Genomic DNA, 7984 nt, shown 5'->3' with positions numbered 1-7984 from the left:
ATACATAGAGTTAATAATATTATATGTACACCCAAAAAATTTGCAATCATCTTAGATCACAGTCAAGAGCCATAAATGAAAGACCTTAGACCTGCCAGACCACAAAAAATGTAAGGTTCTTATTAGCGGGTGTTTTCTGTACTATTACGAAAATTACTAAGATCATCCACTGTTAGATCATGGTGTCTTTTCATCATTGGTTAAAATGCCCTGGTTTTCTTTTACATAACAAAAGTGGCCTGGAACGTACATTTAAAAACTATCGACCTTTCAGTAACTTACGATTTATTTCCTGCAACCTAACTGGAAGTGCCGCAGGCAAACAACTTTAGCATCCCTTACCAAACCATATGTATTTTGAAACTGATTTTAAAGTATTCCAAATGTATTTTCAGTATTTGAACACTATTTTTCTGTATTTTAATACTATTTGACAAAAACATTTAAATTTTCGCCTCGCGTTTCGCTCGCCCTACTATCCTTGAGGAGAAATGGGGGACTACTCGTAGTCTAAGTTAAATATTTAATTATTTAATTTAAATATTTTATTTAATTAAAGCTAAAGGCTAATCGAAGAAATACTCGACGCTCAGAACATTCTATCTGGAACTTGTTCCTTCAGTTGCAGGGGACGCAAACAAAATCCGCCAAGTTCATTTGTCATTTGAGGTTGTGGGCCCAGCGTGTCAAAACATTACAGGAAACCATCGCATTTGCGGACAAAAGAAAATCGCTTTTAGTTATTCAGATCCAGGAGACACTTTCGAGAAAATTGAAGAACCTAAAACCCTTATTTAGCCGCAACAAAGAGCGTTAAGTTTGCACTAGAGGGCCAATCCTGCCGACCAGAAACAAAACCACAGAAAATCAATATGCGTGTCATGACCTCTCAGTGTGAAACAAGCTTGTTAAATCATAGCCTGCGAGCAAGCTCTCCTATTTGGGTCAGCGAAGTGAGCCTCGCTAGAACGCACGAGCGAGGGAGCCGCGCGTTCTCGCGAGACTCGCTTCACTTGCCCAAATAGGAGAGCTTGCTTGCAGGCTAGTTAAATCAAAACTTAGAACCCTCCAGAGCATAATCTACCCGCCAGAAGGAACAAACGTAATGGAAGAAGAAGCATCAACTTAAGCATTTTAGTTAATTCTTTGACTTTCGTCTGTGTCTTTTCATAAGCGGACTAATTCTCACGGCCTTCTCGCGAGGGAAACAGAATTTGAGTCGTCTTCGGACAAATCATTGTCCTACGCTTGCGGGTAGGAACGCTAACTTGAATTTCTTGAACTGAAATCACAGGTAGCCCAAGCTCACTATGAGAGCCCTGAACAACATTATCCTGCTTAGCTAATTAATTATTCATACGACAACAGTTATAAGACGTTGTATGAGAATTATCCAATTTCTCCATAATTGAGCGAAACATACATTAAATTTTTCCTTTTAGTATTTTTTTATGTTTATTTGTGTTTTGATTGCGTTTCAGGCCTCTTAGGATGCCAAAGAACCCGAAAACAACACTACCCATCAAGCTAATTTACTTAATAATTCATACAGCAATAAAATTATAAGACGTTGTATGGAGAAATATTCTTTGCTAACTAAATTAGCAAAATGTACATTGAATATCGCTTTCAAGCTTACCTTTAGCGTCTTCTTGTTTTTCTTTGTGTTCTGACTACGTTTCAGACCTCCTAGGCACTGCTTAATGCCTTTTTTTGAGAAACAGTTTTTCACCCAGATGAATTCCTGTAGATTATCCCATGAATTTTGTCAAACCGATTTTGAGCTGCAGCCTTCTTTCTTCAGCAGCTGATGTAGTATTCTTCCAACTCGTGGAATTTGGCGCCAGTTAGTTCCATAGCCACGAACTCGTCACGTACTTTTTTCGTTAATAGAGAGATTGAGATTCACGTTTACGCGAATTTGTACCACGTGACCAAGTTTTCCGCTTAATTGTACTTTTTACTACTTCTACTCAAAAATAGATTAGTTTCACGCCAGTTTTTTCCCGGTAAGAATTGTTCTGGACAGTTTCTATCTGCTTATTTTCTATTCTGAGAAATTCTCAACTTAAATTTGACGTTTGCCATTTGCCGTGAACCTGAATCTTAATCTCTAGTTTTTCTTCATGTACAGCAGCGATACCCGAACGAGCAAATAAAGTGACTTTCCGTTCCAAACATTCTTAAGACCAAAATCTGCAATTTACACTCTTAGGCGAGACTTCGAGCATTCCTGTCACTTTTATACGGGAGTCCCCCCGGGAAACAAAATCAGGCAAAATAAGGAGATGAATACGATTCTTGCAGTTTAATATTATTGATAAGCCTGATACAATCTTGGACCATTACAGTCAGTCCTGTTTGGAATGTGATACGTATACATCATAGTCTCAATCACATTATTTCCAGCTGTTGAAGACTTCTTGAAAGGGTTCTGCCTCACTTGCGATCTCTGTTGGATGTTTGGAACATTTTCCAGTGACCCTAACAGAAAAACGAAATATACAAAAACTGAGAACACTGTCATGCAACACATCAAGGATCCAATTTCATGTTATTAAAATAAATCAGGAGCCCACCGTATTTATTTGATAACCCGGGGGAGGTACTCCCTATTGGCCTTCACGCGGAGGCTCCGCCCAAAAGGGATATCTTTATCAGCGGGGCACCCACCGACTGTTTTCTATAAAATATCTGTTCGGATAAGCAAATATTGCCTAGGATTTTCTATTAATTGAGGGCTGCTAAAAATTTCCAGATGACCGTTCTATTCATGTAAAATTTTCGAAGCTCATCTAATAGATTCCCTACGATTTTCGGAGGTTTAATTTTTCACATTTCAGTCCCCAGGTTAAGCTATTTTTGGTAGAAAAAAGAAAGATTAAAATTTTCGGATTCAAAAATGTGATGGAGAGAAGAATCAGCAAAATTCTCACTTTCGTGATACGTTAAATTGCATCTAAAACCTTCGGGATAATACTACTAATTAAAAGCCCTAGTAATTTCGAAAAGACTCAAGTTCGCCCAGGATGACCGAACAGATACAAATTTTATAGCGCCGCTTAGAATGCATTTCTAGAGATGTAAAAGTACTCAGGATAGCCTAAAAAGTATTTTTAAGGTATGTAGGAGGAAACCTTCTCTGGGTGTCCCTGCTTTATTCTCACGCCTCAGATATATCAGAGAGCCGCTTTGGATGGGTGAAGGTCGACCCATATGAAAGGGTAACGTTTTCACTAGTTGAAATATATGAGAGGGTAGGGAAATCTGTCATTGTGGCATGCAAAAAAAGGTCCAAAAGGGCTAACAGTTGAGTTTTATGGCTATAAAAAGTCAAGAAAACCTTCTGGTTTTGGGATTAATTCCTATTTAAAAGACGGTGCATTTACAGCAGTTAAAAGGGATGCGAAGTTCTAAACTCGGTATGTGAAAGGGGTACCATTTGTCCATGGAAGGTATACAAAAGGGGTGCCTCTTTCATGAAAAATCGTGTATAAAAGGGTAAGGGGGTGGACCTCGGGGCGGAGCGCTAGCCTCCCCGTATAAAACTCTGTTGAGTTAATATAATGGAAATAAAAATAGGAATGGTGCCAGGTTCCCTCCCTTAATGTATGCTTACTGGCAAAAACGAGGCTCGCAGCAGATCTCCTTTGAGTCACACGTTTTACATCCAGATTGTCTCTTGAGGAAGTTATTTGCTTCATCTGGGTCCTTAATGACCTGGGTATAAAAGAAGAATAAACACAAGGCCTACCTTGAGTCTTCATCGCGCCATACATTTAAGATTTTTTACTGCTATTTTTTCTAACACTTTATGAGCTCCTGAAAACACAATCTCTTTTCTCTTATTAGAAGTCCCTAAACAAACAACTAAGTTTTTAAGTAATCTTTTAGCATAGTAGCATTCACTATTTATGCGTTCGCGCGAACTTAAATAGCTTGCCAACCGCAGACTTATTTCCGGTCGTCGCTTCTCTCCCTCTAATCTTTTCTTCAATATGAATCCTCTTGGTGCTTATTTCATCAATCAGTGCCACAATCCGGGCAAATAAACTTTCGTAAACGCGTCGTTCTGAGAAAAAAGGGCGGCAGTACACAGGCTACGTCGCCCTTTCAATTTCGACTTGAAAACGTATCCACCGCGAACGATCTTGCAAGAAGTATCGCGAGTAGTTCCTTGATTTTAAGAGCTAAACTGTGATTGGCTAAAAGGTTCTACGTGACGGAAATCGTTTTGCCGCTGGGGTTCGCAGACGTTATTTTTCGGAGGGATAGAAGCGACGACCGGAAATGCGTCTGCGGTTCGCAGGGGAGACCTTGGGACGACTACAATTAAGCCAGTGAAAAGCACTTTTCGCTCGTCCCGATGTTAAGCATCTTGAATGTTACTGTCGGGATCCTGTGCAATCAAAGCTAAAACAGTGCAACTCTGGATTACACTACGTTATTTATCAACACTGGACTAAGCAGTGTTGGTAAGTTGATTTACTAATAAACTTGATGAAAGTCAGAGCAATTTTTTTTTTTTTAATATAGAAACTACTTGATAGGATTTAATTTTGCTCAGGCGCGGCGATACTGAAGTAACTTTATAATACGTCTTTAAAGACGTTTCCTGACAAAAAAGTGAGTTTTTTACAAGGTTGCAAGAGCTTGTACTAATCTGCTTGATGTTGAATTAATTAAGTTGTGGTTATTACTCTGGAATCATTTGCGGCGCCGTAATATCCTGTTATAGCATAAAAAAAATGATTCCTTATAATACTGTTCACCTCGGAGGTCTTCCTGTTTTGAACATGAACTGTTGCAGTTGTCGCGGAGAGAAAGGCAAGCAAAACAAAGGCCACGGACGCTTTCATGATACCCTAACAACTAAAAACAAAGAAGTACTATAAACACTAAATAATGATTTTTATTATGTTTTCTATTACATATTCAGCAATTGTTTGCTAAAACGATTTTGCTTCATATAATAGGAACTTTTTCAACACGTCACCGAAAAGACTAGAAAATTACTTGACGTCTGTTTGATAGGCCACTCGCTAGATGGCGTCACTTTACTTCTTCGACCAGAATCCTCTTCATTTGGTAATCCCGACGAGGATTACATAACATAAGCCCTAATTAGCACAGGAAGGGAAACCCCTGAAGGATTCTGGTCTAAATAGTAAAATGACGTCATAGTGCAAATGGCCCATTTGTAAATGATAATCAGGATGCATGGCAAATTCAAACCACTGGCCGGGCGCACAAGGGTGAAACGGATAGATCCAAGACCCTTCAGGTTTTTTTCCGTTTTTTTTCCGATGTTTGTTGTCGTACAGGTTTTAACTGTACAATGATCAGAATTAAACGTTCGCATTATCCGTCCGTAACATTTCTCTGATTTCTAAACAGTTCTTGGCTATTCTATGTATTATAGTTCTAGTTCTAGATAGCTGAATCGCTAATCGTAGGAGTGCTTGATGTATGAAATACACAACATTTTTCTCTTCAGTAATGAGATGATTTACTGTTTTAGCTTTTGAATCTCTGGCTGGAATAGCCTGCGAAAACAGCGGTCTCTCCTCGCTGCACGCAGTCCTCGCTGCTAGGGTCGAAACACCCTTGAGCGGCGAGAATCGAGGAGAGACGGCTGTTTTCGCAGGCTATAGTTTGAATCCTACAATGGTATTACCATTGAATGAGACCCCGTTAGGAGAAGTTAAACAGCGTACAATTTAATTTTTAGGAGTTCTAGGAGAGCATGCTCGCAAGCTAAAAGAAAATTGAATTCTTTTCACTTTTGTTTTTCGTCGGTCACTACCAACCCTTGATATCCACATGGAAGTCCTCCAAACTGATTTCCAGCTATACGTTACTTCAAAATATTGTCTTAGAGAATCAGTTCGGTGCAACCCTTTCTTTTACTGATGTATTGATATTGTTAGGTGAGATTTGATGATGATCACTGTTGGGACTTTAAGACCAGTGAAAATTTTAATTTTTTTAAGAGTCAAATCAGGGAGATTAAGAGACTCGAGTTTTGAGCAAATAAATTGACTACTTTTGTTTTCCCTGGATAATGACTATGAGTTTGGGTGTTAAATCATCTTCAACAAATTACCAACAAACATTATGACATACCTGTTAGTCAAAATACTCTTTCCGTTGGATTAAAACTAAAAAATCGGCGGGGTCAAACTAACAGTAAACCGATGAACATTCGTTTGTATAGACCAATTTCAAAGTATCTGACATCAATTAAAATTCAGGGTAAACGAACTGCAGTTGGAAGCAAACAAATCAACAGCTAAACTATTTTTCGGAAAGGCGTCAGGCACGAAAAAGCGAACTGCATTGCTACGTAAACTCTTTTCCTTTTATAAGAATGTTGTTTTTCCGGCCCAGGCTGAATATTCTTATCTTCCTGCCGATTTTAGGGTGAAAATGTTCCTGTATTATTCTTAGATTAAAGCTTCAAACTTTTCCGTTTTAGAATGTATTGGGAATAAATTACACTGAGTTAATGCAGGTTTTTTTTTTTTTTTTTTTTCGCTTTGGTGGCTAATTGTTTTGCCGTTAAGAGAAAGGAATAATTTTACGGTTAAGTTAAAAACATATCAGTGCATTTTATTTCCAAATTTTCATTGAAATTATATCCTCTTCCAAACCTAGGGGTTATAATGTCAATTCTGACATGTCACAGATTTAAGCGTCGAAATTCTTATAAATTGGTTCTTATAAAAGAAGAGTGTATCTGGTAAACTATTCTGACTGACTCTCAGTATCTAAAATCACCCAAGAAAAGGATGGTAGAGAATAATAAGCAAATAATTAACATATAAATTGTTTTTGAATGGCTGAAAATATAATCCATTAGCCTGTTAAATAATAGATTTTTGTGTATGTTCAGGTTACTATTATTTAAATTAATTCAATGAGATTATTATTATTATTTATTTTATCTTGTCTTTTCTCTGTAGTTAGACCATACCAAGTCACATTACATGCAAAATCAAAATCAAAAAATATTTTTTTATCATCTGTAATTTTATTATCATTTTTGTTTTTTGTTTTTTTTCTTAGTTTTAGTTTTTTGAGAAGGGACTGGTTTCTTGGCTAGTCGAAATTTCGACTGTCACGTTGCCTGAATTGAAGTGTCAGCAAGTTCGACGTTACCTCCTCGGGTTAGGGTCTGTAGCAGGGCAGACATTTCAGACTATCTTTCACGTTGCTTGATCAGTCCCCTGAATCGTTTGTGACAACTATCATTATATTTATAACAAATTACATATTCACAGTGGTAAGTGTGATTGTTTTTTCCCACAGACAATTACATTTTGCAATTCATATCTTGTTGTCAAGGGAGTGCCCCACGGGGACCCACTTATAAAGTTATCTTCTTGTGCCCTGTCGATCATCTTCGCACCTTACAAATGCGCCTTTTATGTAAAATTAAACATTTATTGTGTAAAGTTGAGTATGTCATGAAGAATTATCATCATCATAGTCATTCTTATTATTAATCCTTATGTTGATTATGAAGAATGACTGATTAGTCAAGAATCTATGTTGGTTTGTTTTTGTTTTCATTTATGGCACTGAGTTTAAGGTAGATAACTGGGTCATACAGTTCCTTATCTTACATGTTTTATTTTATTCTTTTATTTATTTTTTCATGATGAAGGTATGTTTCTTCATACCTTCTGTCTAAAAAAAATAACAACAACCATTAAAATGTAATTGTCTCACGTGCCGCGAGCGAGCAAGAGCCATAATGGAATAGAGAGGGAAACGCCCATGCAGTCTAGCCCTTGGGATATGGGAATTTCACCAAAGTTGAATTAATCGGAAATTGGTTTCCCGAGAAGTCCGCAAACTTTTATTCAGCGCTGTCAAGAAATGAATTGCGTCCCTGGTGGAGGTGCGTTTCATCCCAGTCGACGAAAGTGATTTTGTAAACAAAGGAAATGGTTTTATCTGGAGAGATTATTCCAAATGG

At 37.7% G+C, this 7984-nt stretch overlaps 1 long non-coding RNA gene across 1 annotated transcript; it reads right to left on the bottom strand.

The window, feature by feature from the left end:
• Positions 1 to 2293: 2293 nt before the first annotated feature.
• LOC140945750 (uncharacterized) lies at positions 2294 to 6239 on the bottom strand. Its single transcript, XR_012166739.1, has 4 exons — positions 6127 to 6239; positions 4773 to 4872; positions 3620 to 3720; positions 2294 to 2484 (listed from the first exon to the last, which is right to left on the bottom strand). It is a non-coding gene; the product is annotated as an uncharacterized lncRNA (long non-coding RNA).
• Between the last annotated feature and the right edge of the window lie 1745 nt (positions 6240 to 7984).

Source organism: Porites lutea, chromosome 8 (assembly GCF_958299795.1).
Source record: "Porites lutea chromosome 8, jaPorLute2.1, whole genome shotgun sequence".
Taxonomy (NCBI): domain Eukaryota; kingdom Metazoa; phylum Cnidaria; class Anthozoa; order Scleractinia; family Poritidae; genus Porites; species Porites lutea.
This window is presented reverse-complemented; position numbering and strand designations above follow the sequence as displayed.